This window comes from Phalacrocorax aristotelis, unplaced genomic scaffold (assembly GCF_949628215.1).
Source record: "Phalacrocorax aristotelis unplaced genomic scaffold, bGulAri2.1 scaffold_116, whole genome shotgun sequence".
Taxonomy (NCBI): Eukaryota; Metazoa; Chordata; class Aves; order Suliformes; family Phalacrocoracidae; genus Phalacrocorax; species Phalacrocorax aristotelis.
Window position 1 is genome coordinate 84,059 of NW_027441330.1, and position 15,463 is coordinate 99,521.

Consider the following 15,463-nt stretch of genomic DNA (forward strand, 5'->3'; position numbering starts at 1 on the left):
TAGAATTTTTGGTAGATACGGGAGCCACTTATTTGGTATTGAATACACGTGAAGAGAAATTTGATCATAAATCAGTAGATGTTGCTAGCGCAACAGGGCAAAGAAAAATTAGCCCCTCTCAGAGCCATTAAAGTTTAAATTGGAGAAGCAATGGGCAACTCACCAGTTTCTGCATATGCCTGAATGTCCACTGCCTCTGTTATGACGAGATCTATTAGGTCAATTAGATGCTCAAGTAACTTTTAAAGATGGAGAGATTAAATCACTAATACCAGAATCAAAAGCCACAGAGGCGAGAGCGTTTATGTTACAGGATTCCTCCAGGGAGGAACGGGTTCCCGAGGAAGTGGAAAACGTAGTAATTCCTTTGGTTTGAGCGAGCGGAGCTCCGGAGCGATCTAAGTGGGCAGAGCCGGTAAAAGTAACCTTAAAGCCTGGAGCCAAGCCCGTAAGACAAAAACAATACCCTATTAAGCGAGAGGCTCGAAAAGGATTACAGAAGTTAATTATAAAATTTTTCAGAATATGAGCTTTTAGTGGAATGTGAATCAGAATATAGTACTCCTGTGTCGCCAGTAAAGAAATCTAGAGGCAAAGAGTATTAGCTAGTTCACCATTTAAGGGCTATAAATCAGGTGGTCCAAGATATACATCCGGTAGTAGCTAATCCATACACTTTACTGACCTCTTTTAAAGGAGGAGCATAAATGGTTTACTGTACTAGATTTGAAGGACGCCTTCTTTTGCATACCTCCAGGCATAAAAAGTCAAAGCCTATTTGCTTTGCAATGGGAAAGCCCCACCACAGAATGAAAGACACAGCTACCATGGACCGTACTTCCACAAGGATTTAAAAATAGTCCTACGATACTTGAGACTCAGCTGGCAAAAAAAAATTAGAGATATAGAAAAAACAGAACCCAGGGAGAGGCATCTTGTTACAGAATGCGGATGACATTCTGATAGCGGCACAAAGTAAAGAAAAATGTTTTGAAATTTTTAAATTTTCTGGGCCAAGGAAGATGCGGAGTTTCCAGAAACAAAACCCAAATAGGAAAAGAAGCAGCCATTTATTTAGGATTTGAAATATCTCAAAGACAAAGACAATTAGAAAGTGAAAAGAAAGAAACTATTTGTCAAATTCCCGAACCTAGCAGCCCGAAGGAACTGAGAGCTTTTCTGAAAACAATGAAATAGCATCAGCTCTGGATTCTGAACTATAGACTGTATGTAAAACCATTATTTGAGGCATTGAAAGACTCAAAAGGATAAATATTTAACCTGGACGCCCGGATGCCAAACGGCATTCAAAGAACTGAAAAGAGCCTCGATGATGGCCCCTGCATTAGGCCTACCTGATTTCGCTAAACCTTTTCAGTTGTTTGTCCACGAAAGACAACATTTAGCCCTTGGAGTGCTGACACAGCGACTGGGAACCTGGAAGAGACCTGTGGGCTACTTCTCCAAACAACCTGACCACGCGAGTAAAAGATGGCCTAGGTGTTTACGGGCAGTAGCAACGACAGCGCTGCCGATCCGGGAAGCCCCAAAGTTAACAATGGGACAGAAGATGACAGTATATGTCCCGCACATAGCGGTGACTGTTTTAGAACAAAAGGGGGGTCGTTGGCTATCCCTTAGCAGAATGTTGAAATATCAAGTTGTTCTGTTAGAACAAGACGATGTGGAATCGAAGACTACTGCTATACTGAATCCTGCTATGTTTTTAACAACAGAAAACCTTACGGACAATTTAGAACACGATCGCTTGCTAACTATTGAACAAGTCTATTCCAGCAGACCAGACCTGAGACACAAACCTCTGGGAAAATCCTGATCTGGAGTTGTTTACAGATGGAAGAAGCTCTGGGCGAGAAGAGAAGCGAATGGCCGGATATGCTGTCGTTATCGCCGCCGAGGGAATGGAGTCAGGGGTGCTGCCTGCAAACACCTCAGCACAGAAAGCAGTATTGGTAGCATTGAAGCGAGCTCTGCGAATGGCAGAAGGACAAAGGATAAATATCTAGACTGATTCCAAACGTGCATTTGGTGTGATCCACGATCATGGAGCTATTGGGAAGGAGAAAGGACTGCCATCAGCCCAAGAATCATCAATACAGCATAAAGAAGAAATTCTCCAACTTCCGGAAGACGTGCAGAAACCAAAAGAAGTGGCGGTAAAGCGTTGCAAAGCTCATCAATTTGGCCAGACGGCTGTAAACATAAGCAAACGACTGACCGATAAAGCTGCAAAGAGGACTGCAGAGCAAGGTATCCTTGCACTAGTACCAGTAAAACAGATCAGAATTCCAAAGTTGAAACCGAGATATAATAAATTGGATGAGCAATTAGCAGAACAATTGGAAGCATCACAAAACACAGAGAGATGGTAGGTAACACCAGAAAAACAAGTAATAACAACAACCACCCCACAAGTTATGACAGAACTTGCAAAAGAAAACCATGAGCAAACACATTAGGCTGTAGGCGCTACGGTTTTGAGTTTAAAAACATCTGTAGCGTGTGTAGGCACGACAAGAATAGTTAAACCCATAGTAGCTAAGTGTCCAATCTGTCCTAGAAATAATCCCCTGAACCAAAGGAAACAACCTTTAGGAGTAACAAAACAAAAAATTCTCCCGGAAATTATTAGCAAATTAAGTTCTCTGAGTTACCCAGACAAAATAGATAGAGCAGTATTTGTCAGTGCTGATTGACAAATTTTCTAGATGGCCAGCAGCTTTCTCGTGCTGCACCGACAAAGCTAGAGTAGTAGTTAAAACGTTGCTGAAGGAAATAATAACAAGATTTAGAGTGCCAACGGGAATGTCCTCTGATAGAGCACCACATTTTTTTGCAGAGGTACTTCAACAAATTAATAAAATTTTGGGTAGAAAATGGGACCTGCATACACCCTGGAGACCACAATCAAGTGAAAAATTTCAGAACATGAAGCAAACACTAAACTGACATAGTGGAATATTATTGATCTAGGATGGAAGTATTGAGAAAATTATTATTTCAGAACTTCCAAACAGGGGAAATGTAACCAAAGTGATGAAATCAACCAGAGACGGTGTTCCATTACGGGAACATGGAGCGTACCAATCAGCGCACCTGTCGATCTGCATTTTAGTCCCTAGGCGATCATTAATGCGAACAGAACAACAGACAACGTGCTTCTGTCAGAAAAGGATGACAAAACGCGGTTTCGCTTAGCAGACTGAGAAAACTAGCCAAGACTGCCAAGATTAAGAGCCAAGAAGGTAAAAGGTAATTCCGGCAGGGGGAGATCGCGACCACCGACTCACAGACCACCACCGACCCAAGTAACAGAAGAGAACAACGGAAGAGGACAACCGAGCCTGCGCAGCGATTTACATACGGAACGAGCAAGTTTGTACCAATCAGCAGACAGGACAATAATGAATATGTATGAATACGTAAAACATTGATCTACAAATTGTACGGGAAAGGTGCGTGAGGTACGCACACCAGGAGGAGCGATCCCCCGTGCATCCGGCGCCGCGAATAAAGAATGCCTGCTCTTTAATACTAAATTGGTGTTGAGGAGTCGTTTCCGATTTTAACGCTTTTTTCGGTAACACAGGGAGTCAGATCAAGAGAGCCAGAGAACAACAAAACACCGACAGGCTACAGGACAGAGCAGGAGGAAAAAAAAAAAAACGGAGCCAGAGCCAGGCAGAGAGAGGCGGAGAAAGAAAAAGGAGCCACAGGCTACAGGACAGAGAGAGGGAGGACTGAAAAGATGGGGAGGCAGGGAGACACTCAGAGCGAGATGGAGAAAGAAGGTGCGGGGGGGGGGGGGGGGCGCAAAAAAAAAAAGTAAATTTTGCAGCAGGTAAGGAAAGAGAGGGGGCCGGGGGAGAGACAGGGAGGGCCCAGGACGCACAAGAGAGGCAACGGGGCCCCAGTGGCCCAGGACTCACCGCGACTCTCGCTCTCAGCGCTGCTGGCACAATTTAGCCGTTCAGATGCTTCTTTCCCCTCCTCTCCTCCCTGCCTCTTCTGCAGCTCCAGACTCTAGGCCGTCCTCCACCTGAAGAGAATACGTGGGTGTCTTACAGCTCTTACCAGATGAGGCTTCCTAGGCACGTAGCCTAGCTCGCCCGTGCTGGAGCTGGGGGCAGGCGCACGGGGCAAGGGGGGCCAGGGGAGGCTGAGGGGGAGCTCTGGTGAGCTGGGGAGTCGGCCATCTTCTGCACCCAGAAGCTGCAGGGGGAAAAGGTCATCATCCTTTCCTCCTCCTTTCCCTCTTCCCTTCTATCAGCTCCCGGGTAACTCCTAGGGCTGCCCTCACCCGCTCGCCTTTAGCATACCAGAAGCCTGCCTCGGCGGGTCATTTGAAGCTTCCCATCCCACCAGCCCCAGTAGTACAGGCACACAAGGAGACACCCCTGCACCCACCAAAGGGGCTCGCTCACCTCGCCGGCAGCCCTAGGCCTCACCCGACACAGGGAATCGTGTCCGACACACCACCACGCTGCAGCAAGAGCAGAGGAGGCCTTTCCTTACCAGGAAGCAGCAACGAGCACGGCGGCATCACCTCGCAGGCACCGCAGCATCGCAGGGCTGTTACCTGCGGAGAGAGCAATGGGGATCACAGGGACGCCACCGCGCGTGCGCGGCTCCCGGGCTCAGTACCCAATTCTGGTCGCTGGGCAGCAGCATTATCTGAATTACTCTTCTCGATTAATACCATCCAGAAACCGTAACTTGGCTGCATCCACAGAGCTTCTATTCCTCTGCACCTTTCCCCCTCGCAGCCCCAGCAGCGCCGTTCATTGCCTCTGCACCAAACAGCAAAGTGTCTCGAGGGAGGAGAAGCAGCACAGCAAACCTGGGGAACAAGGTTGGGTTCCCACCCCCGCAGAATAAGCCCCAGGAACTGCTTGTAGGCATGTGGCATCAGGGTTGTGATCGGGTTTTGGTTTGGTTTTCTTTTTTTTTCCCCCGCCTTCTTTACATAATGTAATAATTGGGGTTGCTTTTCCAAACTACTGAGTTCTGTGGGGATTTTTTGTGCTTTTGCCCTACAAAAAATGGTCATTTTCACTTTCGGTTTTGTGCATGAGAATGGTTGGTGGGTGCTTTTAGGTTGTTGTTCCTTCCCCCCACCCCCTTTTTTTTTTCCTTTCCAGCCGCACAAATCCAGCTGGAGTTGGCTTTCCCAGAAGCCCCAAGTTGTTTTCTTTCCACCAGAATTCTTCCTGTATTTTCACCCCTCATTGCAGGCCCAGAGTAAGGGGTTTGAGGTATTTTTGTGCCCAGGCAGCAGCTCCCAGGCTGCATAAGCAGCCCCACAGGGGGAAGTCCCCGTTTGAGGGAATCGGCCCCAAATTGGGATGGGAAAGTGAAGAGAAGGAGAAAAAACCCTGAATAACCTGAAAAAGAACACCTACTCCAGCCCACCAAGCACCGGTCACCTTGCCTGACTCACCTCCAGGGCCCACATCACGCTCGGCTCATCGCTTAGCACCCTCAGATCACAAAAAAAAAAAAAAGAGTAAAACCCATAATGGAGCCCTATAGCCATCAGTCACATCTTCCCTCCAGTACTACACACAGACTCACCTTCTTACAGCGCTCCCCTGGGCTCTCCTCCGTTGCCCTGCACGACTCATCCATCTGCACCTGGAAAAACAGCGTTACTGAACAAGTCACCTGGAGGCACAGCAACAGCTTAACCATTCCACAGCTCTTGTGCCCACGTAGGAATACCATCTAGAGCCCAACTACAGCCTGCCGTTAAAGGAAATGCATTAAATCAAACGTTAAGCCCTCGCACATACAAGCCGGAACAGCAAAAACACGGCACGCTCGCGCACCCAGGGCGCAGCCCGACGGAGGTCCACGCGCACCTCGCCGGTTTGATGCAGAGCCACCCAGCATCCCTGCGAGCACAGCTGCAGGCGCAACAGCAGTTTCACCTACACCCATCTCGGCACGCAGCGCTTCTGAAGCTTTAAGCTGAAAGCCCTACCTTGACGCTTGGCCACACTAGAAGCGAGCCGTAGCTAGGACTCCACAGAAACACAGCAACACAAATTGCACACCCACAGCGGCGACAGCCTTGCAACTACTTAGACCAGGAACAACAGAGGAAAGTAAAACGGCTTCATCACCCGCACAGGAAAAGCGGCAGACAGAGGCAAAGGGTCAGCATTCATAGCCCTTACAGAACACAGGCGTTCTCTCTCCTTCCATTCCTAAACCCATCCCTTAGGTCTAAATATCGCAGCCCTGCTGTGGCAATAGCGAGAGCGGGGAACGAGAGCCCTGCCGCCGGCCATTTGTGCGGCAGGACACAAAAACAGAGGGACATGTTTTGCCACACACAACCCTGAATCTCCTGAAAAGTTATGTTTACCAAAAATAGGCATTTGGAACATATTGCCAAAAACAAAACATTCGGCAATAAAACTTTTATGTGTTTGACACCCGCACATTTTTTGGGAACTTGCTATTTGCTTCCTGGTTTTGCTGGTCTTCCCTCAGAAGTTCTACCTGCAGCCAAGTTATTCCCACCCGCCCGACCGGTTCAAGCATTCACCTTCCTGGTATTACCAGCACATTGAGACACAGGCGAGGAACTTAACTGCTCTTCTAAAACTATCCAAATGACAATTACAGCCCTGAAAGAGGAGTGGAAGAGAAGAACAGGAGAGATCAGGCAGCAAAAATGCTCTGCAGGCTGCTGCCAGCCAACACTGCACTCTTTTGTTAAAGCCACCCCGCCCCCCCAAATGCAAACAAAAAAACCCCCCATGACTTCATGAAGTGCGTGGGTTTTTTTTCTTTTCAGTAGTCCTTTTGGAGCTCATCCCTGTCTCAGCATCTTGTCTTGTCAGAGCATGAAGTGCAGATGATCTGTATCCCGATGACATTTGCATGGGATGAATACATTTTCAGAAATAGACCCGATCCGTGAGACTCCTGTCACCTTTGTGGTTTTAATAATCGTAACTCAATTTTATCGACTGACACACTTGTGAGAAAACTAATTAACTTGAAACGTAGCCTCTCCTCGGGGAAAAAATGTGTTAGACACCAAATGAAACCGATTCAGAGCTCCAAACCACGATGGAGCCGATAGAGCTGTTGTGACTTAGTTTGTATGTTTAATTAATTGGTTAATAACTCTTCTAAGCAGCGCAGAATGAAGAGCTGGACCCAAAGAGGGTGCGCTGCGCTGGATCCAAAAAGCACCCTTCCTCCAGAGACCCGCCTCAGGTGGCGAGTTCGCTCTGGTGCATGCCGGCCTCCCGAACTTCGGGGTCCGATGTGACCGGACCCCCACCTCCGGGGAGGGTCCTCGTACCCTGCCCAACCCTTGCTTTCCCCTGCAGCCCCCGATGCCCCCACGCCACCCCCACAAGCAGCCAAACCGGCTTCTGCTTTTGGCCCCCAAACCAGCTCACTTTGGGACCGGTTCTGAGCCAAAAAGCCCAGCTGCTGAGCCTGTTCTCAAGTCCCAAAAGCGCAGCACTTGACCTCTGCTCCTCAGCCCAAAACCACACCACTTAGTCCCCTCGCTCAGGCCTTCAAAACGCACGACTCGATCTGTTTCAGGGCCCCGGCGTCAGCCACAGGAGCCTGCTCTCAAGGCCCAGGAACAGAAGAGCTGTGCTCTCCACGCTCAGGGACCAAACCAGCTGAGCCTGGCTGCGTCCCGGCCCCCTCCGCAGTCCCCACGGGCAACGCTCAGGGCCGCGGAGAGCGCAGCCACCCCGCAGCCCTGCACCCCCACGGCCCACGCGGGCACTGTCGGGGAGGCCTTGGGAACTGAACTGCGCGGGCCCGGCCCCGCACCCCGGCGGGGCAGCCCAGCACCGGCCCGGCAGCGCTTTCTTCCTGCTCTCGCAGGCCTCGTTTCCCCGGCAGCGCCGGGCCCGCACCCCAACCCCACAGGGGGCCGGGCCCAGCCCGCCTCCAGCAAACCGCGGCGGCAGCAGCCGGGGTCCCTGCCTGCCTCGCGGGCAAGGGGGGACCCGCCCGGCACCGCAGGAGCCCCCGCCGGGGTCGCCGCCGCCGCCGCCAGACCCCGACGAGGAGCAGTCGAGAGCCGGGTGGGGCTGCCCCTACTCCCCGGGGACGGGCACGGGCTCGGCCCCAAAACCCAACCACCGACCCACGACAGCGCTCGGCCCGGGGCCGCTGCTGCCCGCACCCCGCCGCCCCCCCGGGGGCTCCGCGGACCGGGAGACCCCACAGCCCAAACCCGCCGACCCACAGCGCGCCCGGCCATGCGGCTCCTCACCTGCCCCCCGGCGCGGCTCCGGCTGCCCCACGGCCCGGCACGGAGCCGAACCCGGCCACCGGACCATCCGCCAACCCCCCCAACCCCCGGACGCTCCGGGACGGTTCTCGTCCCTTTTCGCTCTGACGCCTCGAGCCGAGCCGGCCCCGCTCCTCCGAGCTACCGGCGGTGCCCGCTCTGCTGCTCGGGGCCGGGCCCTGTTCTCGCCCGGACGCGAGAAGCCGCTCCGGGGTCTTCTCGGTGCGTCCAGCCCCGTGCCGTGCCGGAGCGGGGAGAGCCGGGTACGAGCGCGGAGCCCTGGGGCAGGGGTTGCCCCAGTGCCGCCGACGGTGTGTGGGGGGGTGTCGTCGTCCCCCGCCCCACGCGGGGGGCGCACACACGGTACACCCGCGGGCAGGGGCATCCCCGGGGAGCCGTGCGGCCGGGCTGCGCCGTAGGAGGGGAAGGTGATGTTGGTTTCCCATTTTCCCCGCAAACTGATCCTCCCCCCCGGCCCCCCTTTCCCGCGCGTTACAGCCCGCGAAAAAGCTTTTAACAACCCGATCGACAACACTCCCTTTATCCCTCTTCCAGCAGCAGCAGCAGCAGCAGCGAGAGATTAAGGCAACTGCAGCAGAGGGGAGGAAGGCAAGGAGAGCCTTTTCAAGCAAGGGCAGGACAAAATGCACGGCGTGGACAGGCACAGGAGAGGCTGCATTATCTGGAAAGCACAACGCCTGCCCAAGGGCAGAAAATAAGGAACGAATTGTTTCCAAGGAGCTGCAGCAGACGAATCACCTTTTTCTTTATTGCACTCCTGCCCTTTGTTATCCAAAGCGATAGGCTTCACCACCGGGCAGAAAATAGCTGCCTAGATTTACACGGACAACCAGAAACAATCAAGCCACCCAGCAAGAAGTTCGCAGCAGAGGTATAACCCATCAGCAGCTAAAACATTTGTTACGCAGGCACAACTAGGCACTAAACAAAGGCTTTCCAACTCTGGAGGTCTAGAACAGGTAGACATTAGCACAGAAGCACAAGGGGCTCCGTCACACTGCACAAATCTCCCCGTGCCTACACACGCACACGTTCAGAAGTTAGTTATCAGAAAACGCCCGACTCAGCCATTTGCCACAGTCACGAGACTCACGACATGACACACGAGGTGGGCTCAGAGTTTTAAGGCAAGAAATACCTCCCCCACCCCCCACCAGAGATCTTTCAGGCTCCAGACCTGCCATCTCCCCGCACCAAACGTAACCGGCCAAAGGCTTTCAGGTGACCCAAAACACAGTACACAAAAAATAACCGGGGAGAGCCCTACATTGTGGAAAAGCGAACGATGCCCGACCGGGGCTTCTCTGCGGGGCCCGGCCCCCGCCCCGCCCCCGGCCCGACCCGCACGGAGATACCCCCCGGCCCGCGCCAGGCCTCACCTCACACGGAGACCCACCCGCTGCCCGAACTCACCCACCAGCGCTCTCCGGCCCCCGGACACGGCCGCGCTGCTCTCTCAGGCGGCTGCCGCAGGCGAGGCTCGGGCACCGCCAGGCCTCCAGGCGTCCCGAGGGGCTGCCGGCCACCGCAGGGGATGGCTGCCGGCGGCCGGACCGCCGCGGCGCTCCCCGCCCAGCTCCGAGCAGGCTCCGCCGGCCGCGGGCTTCCCACGCCGGGCCGCAGAGGGGCCCCGGCACCGCACAGGGACGCCTCGCGACCCGGCCGCCACACGCACCGGCCCTTCGGCCTCCACACGCACCGCTCCCGCCCCCGCTCCGACGCGCCGCGCACGCGCCACCGGAAGCCCGAGCCCCGCGGGGCGGCCCTTAAAGGGCGGCCGGAAGGAACGGCCCCCACCGGCCCCGCCCCCCGCGCCGGACCGCCCCCGCGCCCAGCCGGTGAGCGCCAGCGCCCCCTGCTGGCCGGGCCGCGCTCAGCTCGCGAGGGCGCCGAGGGCCGGGCGGGGCGGGGCGGGACGCGCCGGCTCGGGGCCAGCGCCTTCTCGGGGCGAGCGGGAAACCCCTGCGGGCCCCGGTCACGGCCGGCCAGAGCCGCGCGCCCTCCGAGAGCTGCTGAACGGGGCTGCCGCTCGTGACACATACCGAGCCGTCTGCGACGGGAGCGGGCAGAGGAGGAAGAGGCCGGCGGCCGCGGGGCCTGGCCGCAGGCGGGGGGGGGGGGGCTGGGGCCCGGGGGGCCGCCCTGCTGGGTCACTGCCCTGCGCCGCACCGCGCTGGGGGCTGGGGCCCGACCGGCGCCGGGCGACCGGGGGCAGCTACTAGCAGGGGGCCTGAGCTTAGCCACGGCCTGCAAAACACCCCGAAGCATGAGACGCTGCAAGGCCAAGGTGGTCCTTGGCAATGGGGGCGCCTGGGCTCGGCCTCCGCCTTACCTGTCCTGGGTCTGCGTGGCGTTCCAGGGGAATGGTGTTTTCCTTGTGCGGAAGGTGGGCTGGCCGTTCGGCCGTGCCCCGGCCGTTACCGATCCTGCCAAAGGCGCTCGCACGCTCTGGCCCATTACTGCTGCGGTACCGCGCCGTAGCAGAAAGGTGTTGTGTTTTCTCACAAAAAGCCTCCTATGGTCAGTTGAAGAAATAACCTCCTTCCGTGGCACTGACTCTTCGTACAGTCCATAGCCGGCTTTCGGCTTTTGTCTTTACAGCATTCAGTTTGCTTTCTGCCTAGCTTTCTACCTGCTGTGAAACATTTGGATGGTTTTTTCTTGTTGTTTTTTTTTTCCCCTACTTGCTCCACAACTCCCACACCAACCACCCAGCGCGGCTCGCCTTTCAGCCCCCAGACCCAGGAGCCTTGCCCTGGGACGGCCCTTACATGTCAGCAGAGTTGTTCCAGCTCTCACCCTGTCCCTACCCAGCTGAGGACGTCTGTGTCCGTGGGAGACACCCAGACACTCCCCCTGCAGCGTGGCAGCCCCCTGCCCCGTCAGTGAAAACTGCGGCAATATCGGCTAAGTTTAAAAGCGTCGGCAGGAGGTGCAGAATACGTAAATAAAGCGGCGGTTGGCTGCCGGGTATGGGTGCGATATAAATACATTTTGTTTACAGGCCTTCGTGCCTATTCAGCGTTGAACGGCACCGCAGCCCACCCACCCCGGGGCTCACGGGGCTCGGAGAAGGGTCTCTCCAAGGGCACAACCTAAGGCAGCGCAGGAAGCCCAGCTGCCACGCTCCCAGTCGCTACGGGACACTTGCTTACAGCTACACCGACGAGGGTACGGATGAGGCTGGAACTAGCAGAAATGCTGACTCTTCTGGCCTTTTATTTGTGGAAGGTACAGCGCGCGAGCCTCGGCGGCTCACAGGAGAAGCGCGCAGTGCTGCCTAACTCTCATTCTCAGCTCACGTACTACTGCCAAAGCTCCTGCCCTGTGCTGTGCCAGATGCCGGCTGGCGTGAGCACCTGGGCTCCTGAGGGACCCCCTTGTCCTGAGAGCCAGAGGTACTCACTTCCCTTTGCATGAGGCCTGTAGGAGATATACCCTGCAATTTAAAAAATCCGTATCAAATGTGGCAGACTCAAAAGAGGGCATTTTTAAAAAGGCAGGTTTGTTTTCTTTGTTAACTTTACGATCTACAGCCTAGCAAAGAGCTCCCTTTCAGTGTCAGTCGCTTGGCTTTCTCCCCTACTGACGAGGTCCCAGCCTCCCGGTGAGATCTCGCTGGAGATATTCTGAGTTTCCCTCGAGTACGTGGCTGCCCTGGCCCGAGGCCAGCGAAGAAGCTGACTTTGCCCGTGCCTGAATCAGCAACACGTCCAGCAGGCGACTTGCAGAGCCCAGGGAACCCTCGTAAAGAGGTTTGGGGGTGGGGCGCGCCACATCTGCGGCATCGGCCGTGGGAAAGGACCGGCCCAGTAAAACAGGTGGGTGAAACCGCGGTCCGCGCCAATACGTGCTGCTGCCTGGGGCATCACTTTGCTGCGGGTCAAGTCAGATGCTCTCTGTAAGAGTCAGTCAGGGTAAAGGCAGCAGCAGATTTCTTTTCTGCTCATTTTAACAAAGGCTGGACAGAGCCCATAGAGGAAGGCACTACGCGTCTTGCTGGGTTGGTTTCCCTGCCTTCTCGTAAGCTGTCGCGGAAACTTGCACGAGCAAAGCCTGTGCAAGCTGATGACAGCCACACACGGTTGAAGAGGGAGCAGACGGTGAGAGCAGAGGTGTGCGCTCAGGCTGTGCGCTGGAAGCTAATGCTAATGCTGCAAAATAAAGAGTGGATTTTCTTTTTTGGGTTTAGGTGAGCGCTAAACATGACATGTGCGTATGTGCGTGTGTCTCTCGCAGGTTTTTGTCATACACCCCACCCTCCCACCCCAAAAAAACAACCCACACATGCCACGCGTTAAACAGTGGTTTTCCGTTGTACTTAGAAGTGCTTACATAGGTGTGTTGGTTTTTTTCTTTTTTATTTTTTAATGCAGAAACAGCAATACGATAGATTTAATACAGCTAGCAATTAGATGGGTGTAGCTTTAGAGCGTCGGCTGTTTACAAAGCAACTGCACACCTTCTTTAACTCACAGTTTAAACAAGTAAACTTGCAGTGCATCACACGTGCTTTGTACAGTCACGTTCCACACGGCAGGCCAGATGCTTCACCCTGCCTTGTCCTTGTTGCCCCGACTCCAACGGGACCGCCGAGGCCATCCTGGGGACAGCGCCGCTTTCTAGCAGCTGGGTTGCTTGCCTGGACGCCCCACAGACAAAGAGTCATTTCCCCACTGAACCTCTTCTCAAATAATTTCCTAGCCCTGCAGGCCCCACGTCCTTTGGTTCATATTTCCTTTTTTCCGGGCTTGATGCACAGGACCGACGATTTCCAGAAATAGAAACAGAGGCTGATTCAGTCCAGGCTCAACATTCTCTGACCTAAACCAAACTGTCTTCGAAGAGATAGCTGTACCGTAGGCACCACCTCGGGAACAGAAGTTGCCCTGTCATAAAAAAAAAAAAAAAAAAAAGAAGGAAAACAAGGCATTTCAGGCTGAGGAGGCTGAGCGGTGTGCTGGGGGCGGTGGGGGTTGGAAAGAAACAGTTCAGACGATTAGAGCGAGCTTAGCGTTGCAAAGCGTGCCATTATTTTTAATTTGGCAGTCAGAAGACAATAGATTCTGACACTGATTTCCTGTGTGCTGCGGGAGTTCTCTCCTCAGCATTCCTGTGCACCATTTTACTTTTGTGTCCCGTCCGCTTCGCTTTTGCGCTGTAGCTCTCCGGTTCTAGCTACGCTTCCCACCACCCCCATTACTCTTTGACAAGCCCAGCTCTCACTGTGCTTCCCTTCCCTTCCCTTCCCTTCCCGTATGCGCGTGCAGGGAAAAGCCCGCGCGTCTGCCACTACAGGACACGCTCTGGGAGGCAGGAGAGATGACGACGCTCCCTGACAGAGGACACAGCTGAGGGGCGGTCCGCCGGGGCTGGGGAGATGGCAGCACCTTCCCTCAGCTGCCCCATCCGAGCACGGGTGCAGGTGAGCACTGAGGAGAGACAAGCAGGCAGGAGCCGCAGAGCGAGAGAGAAAATAAAATTCACGGGTGGGTGCTACTTGCGTCTCATTTTTAGCGCAAGGGATGAATTCTCAGCACATTCTTGGAGCTGCCCCTTTGGGACTCACGGAGAAGAGGGAGGTTGGCCACGCGGTGCAGCCCAGCTCTGCTTCCCCTAAATGGTTTTACTGTTCAGGTGTTGCCCTAATCTGGCCGGTACCCCTGCAAAGAGTTTGGGATTTCTGCTGCCTCTCCGGGCCAGCCGCAGACCCTGACTTCATCGCAGCGAATGACCCTGCGCTCGTCAGAGCGGTTGCCGAGTCACATCCCGCTGCCTTCCCTGCAGAACCGGTGACCCTTTTTCAGCCCTTGCCCCCTCTTCTCTCCGCTCGTTGCCCATCCCTTTATCAGTGCCGGCACCGATCCTGCCTCCAGCTCGCCCTGTCTCCACCTGCGAGCGCCCAACAGGAGCTAAATGTCTCCTCAAGGACGCACGGAAGAGACGCGCAGGTAACCCAGCACAGACCCCCTGCAAACATCTTCTTTCCATTTTCTTTCCTCTCCTGACACGAAGAGATGACTTAGGAAAAAGCGTACTGCTCACACTTCACCTGCACTGCTTCTACTTTCACTTTCGCTCTCCTTGGCAGTAATTAATAGCGGTGGCTGGGGGGGCTGGGGCATTCCCCCAAAGCGGCTGCAGTTACATCCGGGCGGTTGTGGCACTCCATTAGCTCTGTAGTTTTTAAATCTAAATCTTCTGGAATTGTTAGTTCTGCTCAGGAATCACCCGTACCTGCAAATTTTCTTAATAGCTACGCTTGACCCCAGCCACTGTTTAACAGCTCACCTTTATTTCTCTTCATTTAAGAACCTAAAGCTTCGTTTACTGCTTGGGTTGGAAGCAGGAGCTGTCGCTGCCTCTGAACTTTCTAACAGCCCTGTTACAATTTCAGTACTACCCGCTCCCAATTTAGCTTTCCGGGTCGATTTTCATTCTAGATTCGAAAATTTCCTTATTTTGTTTCTGATCAGGAGTCATTAATGCCTGCAGTTGATTTAGTAACGGCTGTATTTAGATTGAGCTATTAATGACTCGCAACTCTATTTATGGCATAAAAAAGGACTGCCTTTATTTTTTTTAACTACAGATTAGGAATAATGACTGCCTGGTTTGTTCAGTAATAGGTGTGATTAAATTTAGTCACGACTCCTCCCTAAATAATATGTATTTATTTGCACTCTAACAATTTAACCTTCCCTTTACCGGCCAGGGGCACCGACAAGTGCCCGTGCGTACCTCCGCTCCCCCTGCGCCGGCTCCCCAGGGAACAGCCTCTTACCCTGACCAGAGTCTGCAGCGGCCCGTTGTCATCCCAGCTCCTCGCCCTCGAGAAAGCGGCCGCCTGAAGCAGCGGCAGCTCCGCTGCTGCCCAGAGGGGACGGAAATGGCGCGGGGTAAAGCTCTCCGGGCCGCCTGCGTCCCGCGCGGAGGCGGTGACCTCAGCAGCCTGTACGCTGTTGGGGCCGAGCCAACAACCTGAGGAGGAGTCGCAGGGCGTAGCTGTTTCTGCAACAACCACGCTTTCCCACCTGGCTGGACAAGAAAGCGGGGCCTGCGGGGGCCTGGAGAGGCAGCATCGCTGCAGGTTGTGCCACGGCTGTTGAGAGGCCAAGGCAACACCTGAAACAGTGAACGGCA

The 15,463-nt window shown here is 54.5% G+C and overlaps 1 long non-coding RNA gene across 2 annotated transcripts; it reads right to left on the reverse strand.

The window, feature by feature from the left end:
• Positions 1 to 12,614: 12,614 nt before the first annotated feature.
• On the reverse strand, positions 12,615 to 15,156 carry LOC142051355 (uncharacterized). 2 transcript variants are annotated; one of them, XR_012658436.1, is made up of 2 exons: positions 15,105 to 15,156; positions 12,615 to 13,209 (listed from the first exon to the last, which is right to left on the reverse strand). It is a non-coding gene; the product is annotated as an uncharacterized LOC142051355 (long non-coding RNA). The 2 variants fall into 2 exon arrangements; XR_012658435.1 differs by having other exon boundaries at positions 15,062 to 15,132.
• Between the last annotated feature and the right edge of the window lie 307 nt (positions 15,157 to 15,463).